At 35.2% G+C, this 14,266-nt stretch overlaps 4 non-coding genes across 4 annotated transcripts; all 4 read right to left on the bottom strand.

Moving 5' to 3' along the window:
• Positions 1-310: 310 nt before the first annotated feature.
• TRNAP-UGG (transfer RNA proline (anticodon UGG)) lies at positions 311-382 on the bottom strand. The gene has a single exon. It is a non-coding gene; the product is annotated as a tRNA-Pro (tRNA).
• Positions 383-4,743: 4,361 nt separating this feature from the next.
• TRNAP-UGG (transfer RNA proline (anticodon UGG)) lies at positions 4,744-4,815 on the bottom strand. The gene has a single exon. It is a non-coding gene; the product is annotated as a tRNA-Pro (tRNA).
• Positions 4,816-8,077: 3,262 nt separating this feature from the next.
• On the bottom strand, positions 8,078-8,149 carry TRNAP-UGG (transfer RNA proline (anticodon UGG)). The gene has a single exon. It is a non-coding gene; the product is annotated as a tRNA-Pro (tRNA).
• A 3,261-nt stretch (positions 8,150-11,410) lies between these two features.
• On the bottom strand, positions 11,411-11,482 carry TRNAP-UGG (transfer RNA proline (anticodon UGG)). Its single transcript has one exon. It is a non-coding gene; the product is annotated as a tRNA-Pro (tRNA).
• Between the last annotated feature and the right edge of the window lie 2,784 nt (positions 11,483-14,266).

Genomic DNA, 14,266 nt, shown 5'->3' with positions numbered 1-14,266 from the left:
GTCATCTGAGCAGTTAGGACTTGCATTAATGACTTACGATAAACCATTGATTTTAAATGGTTGATAATGAAAACAACACATTTTTTATGATTTCTCTCATACAATTCTAAGTAAAAGCTAAACTTGTATTAATATAAGATGTTAGCTTTGAAAGGTGATATCAGAAGCACCAGGAAATATTTATATTGATGGTGGCATGCCAACATCTTCTCTGTGGAGCACTTGAAGGGTTTTGCTACAAATGATTTTTGCTGACTATATTAAACACAGTTGGAAGCTACGTGTTTCAAAAGAAAAACACCAATTGCTTGGGCTCGTCCGGGATTTGAACCCGGGACCTCTCGCACCCAAAGCGAGAATCATACCCCTAGACCAACGAGCCATTACATTAGTTGGGTTTTAGGAAAAAAATTGCCAGACTAACATTAGTTGGGTTTTAGGAAAAAAATTGCCAGACTAACGCGCCAGACAGCGTTTGTGTTCTCAAAATAGAAACAAAGTTTTCGTTTTGAAGTGAGGATTTTAAATTTCCTCAATAGGATCTGTTTTTCCAATATCATTTTCATTGTATGGGTAAATTAACAGTTGAGGTTTATGTACGATGGTGATAAATCATATTGACAGTTGTCAAAGTTGAGTCTGTTTCTGGTCAAATTGCTGGGGAAGACTTAAAATGTCCATTCATTTCTTAATTGTTTATGAGGGCTTTGTTGGTTTAGGAGAAATATGTGGTTCAAATATATGTTGGAAAAGCACATGAAGGATTTAACTTTCTTTCTCATATTCTGCATGCTATCACCATGTTGAAAATAAAGTAAAGATGTGCAGAGGAGAAATTAATTATAAATAGTCTTGTGCAAAATAATGTTTGGGGAGGTTGGCCTGGTTCCATAACTTGAATCCACAGCCGAACGTAACGACTGCCTTGAATTTACCTTTACAGTTTTATTCATCGATACATTCAGGCGTGTACTGGAAGGAATTTGATTCAAACCTACCCTCTCCAACACATATTTGCACATGTCTAAGTATGAATAAAAATAGAATTCCGTATGTCAAAACATATATTTTTTCCCCTTTCTTTGTTGTTAACAAAGATTTTGCAGTCTTAAGAAAGACTTTGCAGTCTTAAAAGCGTCATCTGAGCAGTTAGGACTTGCATTAATGACTTACGATAAACCATTGATTTTAAATGGTTGATAATGAAAACAACACATTTTTTATGATTTCTCTCATACAATTCTAAGTAAAAGCTAAACTTGTATTAATATAAGATGTTAGCTTTGAAAGGTGATATCAGAAGCACCAGGAAATATATATATATTGATGGTGTCATGCCAACATCTTCTCTGTGGAGCACTTGAAGGGTTTTGCTACAAATGATTTTTGCTGACTATATTAAACACAGTTGGAACTACGTGTTTCAAAAGAAAAACACCAATTGCTTGGGCTCGTCGGGGATTTGAACCCGGGACCTCTCGCACCCAAAGCGAGAATCATACCCCTAGACCAACGAGCCATTACATTAGTTGGGTTTTAGGAAAAAAATTGCCAGACTAACGCGCCAGACAGCGTTTGTGTTCTCAAAATAGAAACAAAGTTTTCGTTTTGAAGTGAGGATTTTAAAATTCCTCAATAGGATCTGTTTTTCCAATATCATTTTCATTGTATGGGTGAATTAACAGTTGAGGTTTATGTACGATGGTGATAAATCATATTGACAGTTGTCAAAGTTGAGTCTGTTTCTGGTCAAATTGCTGGGGAAGACTTAAAATGTCCATTCATTTCTTAATTGTTTATGAGGGCTTTGTTGGTTTAGGAGAAATTTGTGGTTCAAATATATGTTGGAAAAGCACATGAAGGATTTAACTTTCTTTCTCATATTCTGCATGCTATCACCATGTTGAAAATAAAGTAAAGATGTGCAGAGGAGAAATTAATTATAAATAGTCTTGTGCAAAATAATGTTTGGGGAGGTTGGCCTGGTTCCATAACTTGAATCCACAGCCGAACGTAACGACTGCCTTGAATTTACCTTTACAGTTTTATTCATCGATACATTCAGGCGTGTACTGGAAGGAATTTGATTCAAACCTACCCTCTCCAACACATATTTGCACATGTCTAAGTATGAATAAAAATAGAATTCCGTATGTCAAAACATATATTTTTTCCCCTTTGTTTGTTGTTAACAAAGATTTTGAAGTCTTAAGAAAGACTTTGCAGTCTTAAAAGCGTCATCTGAGCAGTTAGGACTTGCATTAATGACTTACGATAAACCATTGATTTTAAATGGTTGATAATGAAAACAACACATTTTTTATGATTTCTCTCATACAATTCTAAGTAAAAGCTAAACTTGTATTAATATAAGATGTTAGCTTTGAAAGGTGATATCAGAAGCACCAGGAAATATATATATTGATGGTGGCATGCCAACATCTTCTCTGTGGAGCACTTGAAGGGTTTTGCTACAAATGATTTTTGCTGACTATATTAAACACAGCTGGAAGCTACGTGTTTCAAAAAAAAACAGCAATTGCTTGGGCTCGTCCAGGATTTGAACCCGGGACCTCTCACACCCAAAGCGAGAATCATACCCCTAGACCAACGAGCCATTACATTAGTTGGGTTTTAGGAAAAAAATTGCCAGACTAACGCGCCAGACAGCGTTTGTGTTCTCAAAATAGAAACAAAGTTTTCGTTTTGAAGTGAGGATTTTAAATTTCCTCAATAGGATCTGTTTTTCCAATATCATTTTCATTGTATGGGTAAATTAACAGTTGAGGTTTATGTACGATGGTGATAAATCATATTGACAGTTGTCAAAGTTGAGTCTGTTTCTGGTCAAATTGCTGGGGAAGACTTAAAATTTCCATTCATTTCTTAATTGTTTATGAGGGCTTTGTTGGTTTAGGAGAAATTTGTGGTTCAAATATATGTTGGAAAAGCACATGAAGGATTTAACTTTCTTTCTCATATTCTGCATGCTATCACCATGTTGAAAATAAAGTAAAGATGTGCAGAGGAGAAATTAATTATAAATAGTCTTGTGCAAAATAATGTTTGGGGAGGTTGGCCTGGTTCCATAACTTGAATCCACAGCCGAACGTAACGACTGCCTTGAATTTACCTTTACAGTTTTATTCATCGATACATTCAGGCGTGTACTGGAAGGAATTTGATTCAAACCTACCCTCTCCAACACATATTTGCACATGTCTAAGTATGAATAAAAATAGAATTCCGTATGTCAAAACATATATTTTTTCCCCTTTGTTTGTTGTTAACAAAGATTTTGAAGTCTTAAGAAAGACTTTGCAGTCTTAAAAGCGTCATCTGAGCAGTTAGGACTTGCATTAATGACTTACGATAAACCATTGATTTTAAATGGTTGATAATGAAAACAACACATTTTTTATGATTTCTCTCATACAATTCTAAGTAAAAGCTAAACTTGTATTAATATAAGATGTTAGCTTTGAAAGGTGATATCAGAAGCACCAGGAAATATATATATTGATGGTGGCATGCCAACATCTTCTCTGTGGAGCACTTGAAGGGTTTTGCTACAAATGATTTTTGCTGACTATATTAAACACAGTTGGAAGCTACGTGTTTCAAAAAAAAACAGCAATTGCTTGGGCTCGTCCAGGATTTGAACCCGGGACCTCTCGCACCCAAAGCGAGAATCATACCCCTAGACCAACGAGCCATTACATTAGTTGGGTTTTAGGAAAAAAATTGCCAGACTAACGCGCCAGACAGCGTTTGCGTTCTCAAAATAGAAACAAAGTTTTCGTTTTGAAGTGAGGATTTTAAATTTCCTCAATAGGATCTGTTTTTCCAATATCATTTTCATTGTATGGGTAAATTAACAGTTGAGGTTTATGTACGATGGTGATAAATCATATTGACAGTTGTCAAAGTTGAGTCTGTTTCTGGTCAAATTGCTGGGGAAGACTTAAAATTTCCATTCATTTCTTAATTGTTTATGAGGGCTTTGTTGGTTTAGGAGAAATTTGTGGTTCAAATATATGTTGGAAAAGCACATGAAGGATTTAACTTTCTTTCTCATATTCTGCATGCTATCACCATGTTGAAAATAAAGTAAAGATGTGCAGAGGAGAAATTAATTATAAATAGTCTTGTGCAAAATAATGTTTGGGGAGGTTGGCCTGGTTCCATAACTTGAATCCACAGCCGAACGTAACGACTGCCTTGAATTTACCTTTACAGTTTTATTCATCGATACATTCAGGCGTGTACTGTAAGGAATTTGATTCAAACCTACCCTCTCCAACACATATTTGCACATGTCTAAGTATGAATAAAAATAGAATTCCGTATGTCAAAACATATATTTTTTTCCACTTTGTTTGTTGTTAACAAAGATTTTGCAGTCTTAAGAAAGACTTTGCAGTCTTAAAAGCGTCATCTGAGCAGTTAGGACTTGCATTAATGACTTACGATAAACCATTGATTTTAAATGGTTGATAATGAAAACAACACATTTTTTATGATTTCTCTCATACAATTCTAAGTAAAAGCTAAACTTGTATTAATATAAGATGTTAGCTTTGAAAGGTGATATCAGAAGCACCAGGAAATATTTATATTGATGGTGGCATGCCAACATCTTCTCTGTGGAGCACTTGAAGGGTTTTGCTACAAATGATTTTTGCTGACTATATTAAACACAGTTGGAAGCTACGTGTTTCAAAAGAAAAACACCAATTGCTTGGGCTCGTCCGGGATTTGAACCCGGGACCTCTCGCACCCAAAGCGAGAATCATACCCCTAGACCAACGAGCCATTACATTAGTTGGGTTTTAGGAAAAAAATTGCCAGACTAACATTAGTTGGGTTTTAGGAAAAAAATTGCCAGACTAACGCGCCAGACAGCGTTTGTGTTCTCAAAATAGAAACAAAGTTTTCGTTTTGAAGTGAGGATTTTAAATTTCCTCAATAGGATCTGTTTTTCCAATATCATTTTCATTGTATGGGTAAATTAACAGTTGAGGTTTATGTACGATGGTGATAAATCATATTGACAGTTGTCAAAGTTGAGTCTGTTTCTGGTCAAATTGCTGGGGAAGACTTAAAATGTCCATTCATTTCTTAATTGTTTATGAGGGCTTTGTTGGTTTAGGAGAAATATGTGGTTCAAATATATGTTGGAAAAGCACATGAAGGATTTAACTTTCTTTCTCATATTCTGCATGCTATCACCATGTTGAAAATAAAGTAAAGATGTGCAGAGGAGAAATTAATTATAAATAGTCTTGTGCAAAATAATGTTTGGGGAGGTTGGCCTGGTTCCATAACTTGAATCCACAGCCGAACGTAACGACTGCCTTGAATTTACCTTTACAGTTTTATTCATCGATACATTCAGGCGTGTACTGGAAGGAATTTGATTCAAACCTACCCTCTCCAACACATATTTGCACATGTCTAAGTATGAATAAAAATAGAATTCCGTATGTCAAAACATATATTTTTTCCCCTTTCTTTGTTGTTAACAAAGATTTTGCAGTCTTAAGAAAGACTTTGCAGTCTTAAAAGCGTCATCTGAGCAGTTAGGACTTGCATTAATGACTTACGATAAACCATTGATTTTAAATGGTTGATAATGAAAACAACACATTTTTATGATTTCTCTCATACAATTCTAAGTAAAAGCTAAACTTGTATTAATATAAGATGTTAGCTTTGAAAGGTGATATCAGAAGCACCAGGAAATATATATATTGATGGTGGCATGCCAACATCTTCTCTGTGGAGCACTTGAAGGGTTTTGCTACAAATGATTTTTGCTGACTATATTAAACACAGTTGGAAGCTACGTGTTTCAAAAGAAAAACACCAATTGCTTGGGCTCGTCCGGGATTTGAACCCGAGACCTCTCGCACCCAAAGCGAGAATCATACCCCTAGACCAACGAGCCATTACATTAGTTGGGTTTTAGGAAAAAAATTGCCAGACTAACGCGCCAGACAGCGTTTGTGTTCTCAAAATAGAAACAAAGTTTTCGTTTTGAAGTGAGGATTTTAAATTTCCTCAATAGGATCTGTTTTTCCAATATCATTTTCATTGTATGAGTAAATTAACAGTTGAGGTTTATGTACGATGGTGATAAATCATATTGACAGTTGTCAAAGTTGAGTCTGTTTCTGGTCAAATTGCTGGGGAAGACTTAAAATGTCCATTCATTTCTTAATTGTTTATGAGGGCTTTGTTGGTTTAGGAGAAATTTGTGGTTCAAATATATGTTGGAAAAGCACATGAAGGATTTAACTTTCTTTCTCATATTCTGCATGCTATCACCATGTTGAAAATAAAGTAAAGATGTGCAGAGGAGAAATTAATTATAAATAGTCTTGTGCAAAATAATGTTTGGGGAGGTTGGCCTGGTTCCATAACTTGAATCCACAGCCGAACGTAACGACTGCCTTGAATTTACCTTTACAGTTTTATTCATCGATATATTCAGGCGTGTACTGGAAGGAATTTGATTCAAACCTACCCTCTCCAACACATATTTGCACATGTCTAAGTATGAATAAAAATAGAATTCCGTATGTCAAAACATATATTTTTTCCCCTTTGTTTGTTGTTAACAAAGATTTTGAAGTCTTAAGAAAGACTTTGCAGTCTTAAAAGCGTCATCTGAGCAGTTAGGACTTGCATTAATGACTTACGATAAACCATTGATTTTAAATGGTTGATAATGAAAACAACACATTTTTTATGATTTCTCTCATACAATTCTAAGTAAAAGCTAAACTTGTATTAATATAAGATGTTAGCTTTGAAAGGTGATATCAGAAGCACCAGGAAATATATATATTGATGGTGGCATGCCAACATCTTCTCTGTGGAGCACTTGAAGGGTTTTGCTACAAATGATTTTTGCTGACTATATTAAACACAGTTGGAAGCTACGTGTTTCAAAAAAAAAACAGCAATTGCTTGGGCTCGTCCAGGATTTGAACCCGGGACCTCTCGCACCCAAAGCGAGAATCATACCCCTAGACCAACGAGCCATTACATTAGTTGGGTTTTAGGAAAAAAATTGCCAGACTAACGCGCCAGACAGCGTTTGCGTTCTCAAAATAGAAACAAAGTTTTCGTTTTGAAGTGAGGATTTTAAATTTCCTCAATAGGATCTGTTTTTCCAATATCATTTTCATTGTATGGGTAAATTAACAGTTGAGGTTTATGTACGATGGTGATAAATCATATTGACAGTTGTCAAAGTTGAGTCTGTTTCTGGTCAAATTGCTGGGGAAGACTTAAAATTTCCATTCATTTCTTAATTGTTTATGAGGGCTTTGTTGGTTTAGGAGAAATTTGTGGTTCAAATATATGTTGGAAAAGCACATGAAGGATTTAACTTTCTTTCTCATATTCTGCATGCTATCACCATGTTGAAAATAAAGTAAAGATGTGCAGAGGAGAAATTAATTATAAATAGTCTTGTGCAAAATAATGTTTGGGGAGGTTGGCCTGGTTCCATAACTTGAATCCACAGCCGAACGTAACGACTGCCTTGAATTTACCTTTACAGTTTTATTCATCGATACATTCAGGCGTGTACTGTAAGGAATTTGATTCAAACCTACCCTCTCCAACACATATTTGCACATGTCTAAGTATGAATAAAAATAGAATTCCGTATGTCAAAACATATATTTTTTTCCACTTTGTTTGTTGTTAACAAAGATTTTGCAGTCTTAAGAAAGACTTTGCAGTCTTAAAAGCGTCATCTGAGCAGTTAGGACTTGCATTAATGACTTACGATAAACCATTGATTTTAAATGGTTGATAATGAAAACAACACATTTTTTATGATTTCTCTCATACAATTCTAAGTAAAAGCTAAACTTGTATTAATATAAGATGTTAGCTTTGAAAGGTGATATCAGAAGCACCAGGAAATATTTATATTGATGGTGGCATGCCAACATCTTCTCTGTGGAGCACTTGAAGGGTTTTGCTACAAATGATTTTTGCTGACTATATTAAACAGAGTTGGAAGCTACGTGTTTCAAAAGAAAAACACCAATTGCTTGGGCTCGTCCGGGATTTGAACCCGGGACCTCTCGCACCCAAAGCGAGAATCATACCCCTAGACCAACGAGCCATTACATTAGTTGGGTTTTAGGAAAAAAATTGCCAGACTAACATTAGTTGGGTTTTAGGAAAAAAATTGCCAGACTAACGCGCCAGACAGCGTTTGTGTTCTCAAAATAGAAACAAAGTTTTCGTTTTGAAGTGAGGATTTTAAATTTCCTCAATAGGATCTGTTTTTCCAATATCATTTTCATTGTATGGGTAAATTAACAGTTGAGGTTTATGTACGATGGTGATAAATCATATTGACAGTTGTCAAAGTTGAGTCTGTTTCTGGTCAAATTGCTGGGGAAGACTTAAAATGTCCATTCATTTCTTAATTGTTTATGAGGGCTTTGTTGGTTTAGGAGAAATATGTGGTTCAAATATATGTTGGAAAAGCACATGAAGGATTTAACTTTCTTTCTCATATTCTGCATGCTATCACCATGTTGAAAATAAAGTAAAGATGTGCAGAGGAGAAATTAATTATAAATAGTCTTGTGCAAAATAATGTTTGGGGAGGTTGGCCTGGTTCCATAACTTGAATCCACAGCCGAACGTAACGACTGCCTTGAATTTACCTTTACAGTTTTATTCATCGATACATTCAGGCGTGTACTGGAAGGAATTTGATTCAAACCTACCCTCTCCAACACATATTTGCACATGTCTAAGTATGAATAAAAATAGAATTCCGTATGTCAAAACATATATTTTTTCCCCTTTGTTTGTTGTTAACAAAGATTTTGCAGTCTTAAGAAAGACTTTGCAGTCTTAAAAGCGTCATCTGAGCAGTTAGGACTTGCATTAATGACTTACGATAAACCATTGATTTTAAATGGTTGATAATGAAAACAACACATTTTTTATGATTTCTCTCATACAATTCTAAGTAAAAGCTAAACTTGTATTAATATAAGATGTTAGCTTTGAAAGGTGATATCAGAAGCACCAGGAAATATATATATTGATGGTGGCATGCCAACATCTTCTCTGTGGAGCACTTGAAGGGTTTTGCTACAAATGATTTTTGCTGACTATATTAAACACAGCTGGAAGCTACGTGTTTCAAAAAAAAACAGCAATTGCTTGGGCTCGTCCAGGATTTGAACCCGGGACCTCTCACACCCAAAGCGAGAATCATACCCCTAGACCAACGAGCCATTACATTAGTTGGGTTTTAGGAAAAAAATTGCCAGACTAACGCGCCAGACAGCGTTTGTGTTCTCAAAATAGAAACAAAGTTTTCGTTTTGAAGTGAGGATTTTAAATTTCCTCAATAGGATCTGTTTTTCCAATATCATTTTCATTGTATGGGTAAATTAACAGTTGAGGTTTATGTACGATGGTGATAAATCATATTGACAGTTGTCAAAGTTGAGTCTGTTTCTGGTCAAATTGCTGGGGAAGACTTAAAATTTCCATTCATTTCTTAATTGTTTATGAGGGCTTTGTTGGTTTAGGAGAAATTTGTGGTTCAAATATATGTTGGAAAAGCACATGAAGGATTTAACTTTCTTTCTCATATTCTGCATGCTATCACCATGTTGAAAATAAAGTAAAGATGTGCAGAGGAGAAATTAATTATAAATAGTCTTGTGCAAAATAATGTTTGGGGAGGTTGGCCTGGTTCCATAACTTGAATCCACAGCCGAACGTAACGACTGCCTTGAATTTACCTTTACAGTTTTATTCATCGATACATTCAGGCGTGTACTGGAAGGAATTTGATTCAAACCTACCCTCTCCAACACATATTTGCACATGTCTAAGTATGAATAAAAATAGAATTCCGTATGTCAAAACATATATTTTTTCCCCTTTGTTTGTTGTTAACAAAGATTTTGAAGTCTTAAGAAAGACTTTGCAGTCTTAAAAGCGTCATCTGAGCAGTTAGGACTTGCATTAATGACTTACGATAAACCATTGATTTTAAATGGTTGATAATGAAAACAACACATTTTTTATGATTTCTCTCATACAATTCTAAGTAAAAGCTAAACTTGTATTAATATAAGATGTTAGCTTTGAAAGGTGATATCAGAAGCACCAGGAAATATATATATTGATGGTGGCATGCCAACATCTTCTCTGTGGAGCACTTGAAGGGTTTTGCTACAAATGATTTTTGCTGACTATATTAAACACAGTTGGAAGCTACGTGTTTCAAAAAAAAACAGCAATTGCTTGGGCTCGTCCAGGATTTGAACCCGGGACCTCTCGCACCCAAAGCGAGAATCATACCCCTAGACCAACGAGCCATTACATTAGTTGGGTTTTAGGAAAAAAATTGCCAGACTAACGCGCCAGACAGCGTTTGCGTTCTCAAAATAGAAACAAAGTTTTCGTTTTGAAGTGAGGATTTTAAATTTCCTCAATAGGATCTGTTTTTCCAATATCATTTTCATTGTATGGGTAAATTAACAGTTGAGGTTTATGTACGATGGTGATAAATCATATTGACAGTTGTCAAAGTTGAGTCTGTTTCTGGTCAAATTGCTGGGGAAGACTTAAAATTTCCATTCATTTCTTAATTGTTTATGAGGGCTTTGTTGGTTTAGGAGAAATTTGTGGTTCAAATATATGTTGGAAAAGCACATGAAGGATTTAACTTTCTTTCTCATATTCTGCATGCTATCACCATGTTGAAAATAAAGTAAAGATGTGCAGAGGAGAAATTAATTATAAATAGTCTTGTGCAAAATAATGTTTGGGGAGGTTGGCCTGGTTCCATAACTTGAATCCACAGCCGAACGTAACGACTGCCTTGAATTTACCTTTACAGTTTTATTCATCGATACATTCAGGCGTGTACTGTAAGGAATTTGATTCAAACCTACCCTCTCCAACACATATTTGCACATGTCTAAGTATGAATAAAAATAGAATTCCGTATGTCAAAACATATATTTTTTTCCACTTTGTTTGTTGTTAACAAAGATTTTGCAGTCTTAAGAAAGACTTTGCAGTCTTAAAAGCGTCATCTGAGCAGTTAGGACTTGCATTAATGACTTACGATAAACCATTGATTTTAAATGGTTGATAATGAAAACAACACATTTTTTATGATTTCTCTCATACAATTCTAAGTAAAAGCTAAACTTGTATTAATATAAGATGTTAGCTTTGAAAGGTGATATCAGAAGCACCAGGAAATATTTATATTGATGGTGGCATGCCAACATCTTCTCTGTGGAGCACTTGAAGGGTTTTGCTACAAATGATTTTTGCTGACTATATTAAACACAGTTGGAAGCTACGTGTTTCAAAAGAAAAACACCAATTGCTTGGGCTCGTCCGGGATTTGAACCCGGGACCTCTCGCACCCAAAGCGAGAATCATACCCCTAGACCAACGAGCCATTACATTAGTTGGGTTTTAGGAAAAAAATTGCCAGACTAACATTAGTTGGGTTTTAGGAAAAAAATTGCCAGACTAACGCGCCAGACAGCGTTTGTGTTCTCAAAATAGAAACAAAGTTTTCGTTTTGAAGTGAGGATTTTAAATTTCCTCAATAGGATCTGTTTTTCCAATATCATTTTCATTGTATGGGTAAATTAACAGTTGAGGTTTATGTACGATGGTGATAAATCATATTGACAGTTGTCAAAGTTGAGTCTGTTTCTGGTCAAATTGCTGGGGAAGACTTAAAATGTCCATTCATTTCTTAATTGTTTATGAGGGCTTTGTTGGTTTAGGAGAAATATGTGGTTCAAATATATGTTGGAAAAGCACATGAAGGATTTAACTTTCTTTCTCATATTCTGCATGCTATCACCATGTTGAAAATAAAGTAAAGATGTGCAGAGGAGAAATTAATTATAAATAGTCTTGTGCAAAATAATGTTTGGGGAGGTTGGCCTGGTTCCATAACTTGAATCCACAGCCGAACGTAACGACTGCCTTGAATTTACCTTTACAGTTTTATTCATCGATACATTCAGGCGTGTACTGGAAGGAATTTGATTCAAACCTACCCTCTCCAACACATATTTGCACATGTCTAAGTATGAATAAAAATAGAATTCCGTATGTCAAAACATATATTTTTTCCCCTTTCTTTGTTGTTAACAAAGATTTTGCAGTCTTAAGAAAGACTTTGCAGTCTTAAAAGCGTCATCTGAGCAGTTAGGACTTGCATTAATGACTTACGATAAACCATTGATTTTAAATGGTTGATAATGAAAACAACACATTTTTATGATTTCTCTCATACAATTCTAAGTAAAAGCTAAACTTGTATTAATATAAGATGTTAGCTTTGAAAGGTGATATCAGAAGCACCAGGAAATATATATATTGATGGTGGCATGCCAACATCTTCTCTGTGGAGCACTTGAAGGGTTTTGCTACAAATGATTTTTGCTGACTATATTAAACACAGTTGGAAGCTACGTGTTTCAAAAGAAAAACACCAATTGCTTGGGCTCGTCCGGGATTTGAACCCGAGACCTCTCGCACCCAAAGCGAGAATCATACCCCTAGACCAACGAGCCATTACATTAGTTGGGTTTTAGGAAAAAAATTGCCAGACTAACGCGCCAGACAGCGTTTGTGTTCTCAAAATAGAAACAAAGTTTTCGTTTTGAAGTGAGGATTTTAAATTTCCTCAATAGGATCTGTTTTTCCAATATCATTTTCATTGTATGAGTAAATTAACAGTTGAGGTTTATGTACGATGGTGATAAATCATATTGACAGTTGTCAAAGTTGAGTCTGTTTCTGGTCAAATTGCTGGGGAAGACTTAAAATGTCCATTCATTTCTTAATTGTTTATGAGGGCTTTGTTGGTTTAGGAGAAATTTGTGGTTCAAATATATGTTGGAAAAGCACATGAAGGATTTAACTTTCTTTCTCATATTCTGCATGCTATCACCATGTTGAAAATAAAGTAAAGATGTGCAGAGGAGAAATTAATTATAAATAGTCTTGTGCAAAATAATGTTTGGGGAGGTTGGCCTGGTTCCATAACTTGAATCCACAGCCGAACGTAACGACTGCCTTGAATTTACCTTTACAGTTTTATTCATCGATATATTCAGGCGTGTACTGGAAGGAATTTGATTCAAACCTACCCTCTCCAACACATATTTGCACATGTCTAAGTATGAATAAAAATAGAATTCCGTATGTCAAAACATATATTTTTTCCCCTTTGTTTGTTGTTAACAAAGATTTTGAAGTCTTAAGAAAGACTTTGCAGTCTTAAAAGCGTCATCTGAGCAGTTAGGACTTGCATTAATGACTTACGATAAACCATTGATTTTAAATGGTTGATAATGAAAACAACACATTTTTTATGATTTCTCTCATACAATTCTAAGTAAAAGCTAAACTTGTATTAATATAAGATGTTAGCTTTGAAAGGTGATATCAGAAGCACCAGGAAATATATATATTGATGGTGGCATGCCAACATCTTCTCTGTGGAGCACTTGAAGGGTTTTGCTACAAATGATTTTTGCTGACTATATTAAACACAGTTGGAAGCTACGTGTTTCAAAAAAAAAACAGCAATTGCTTGGGCTCGTCCAGGATTTGAACCCGGGACCTCTCGCACCCAAAGCGAGAATCATACCCCTAGACCAACGAGCCATTACATTAGTTGGGTTTTAGGAAAAAAATTGCCAGACTAACGCGCCAGACAGCGTTTGCGTTCTCAAAATAGAAACAAAGTTTTCGTTTTGAAGTGAGGATTTTAAATTTCCTCAATAGGATCTGTTTTTCCAATATCATTTTCATTGTATGGGTAAATTAACAGTTGAGGTTTATGTACGATGGTGATAAATCATATTGACAGTTGTCAAAGTTGAGTCTGTTTCTGGTCAAATTGCTGGGGAAGACTTAAAATTTCCATTCATTTCTTAATTGTTTATGAGGGCTTTGTTGGTTTAGGAGAAATTTGTGGTTCAAATATATGTTGGAAAAGCACATGAAGGATTTAACTTTCTTTCTCATATTCTGCATGCTATCACCATGTTGAAAATAAAGTAAAGATGTGCAGAGGAGAAATTAATTATAAATAGTCTTGTGCAAAATAATGTTTGGGGAGGTTGGCCTGGTTCCATAACTTGAATCCACAGCCGAACGTAACGACTGCCTTGAATTTACCTTTACAGTTTTATTCATCGATACATTCAGGCGT

This window comes from Pelobates fuscus, chromosome 6 (assembly GCF_036172605.1).
Source record: "Pelobates fuscus isolate aPelFus1 chromosome 6, aPelFus1.pri, whole genome shotgun sequence".
NCBI classification, from domain to species: Eukaryota; Metazoa; Chordata; class Amphibia; order Anura; family Pelobatidae; genus Pelobates; species Pelobates fuscus.
This window is presented reverse-complemented; position numbering and strand designations above follow the sequence as displayed.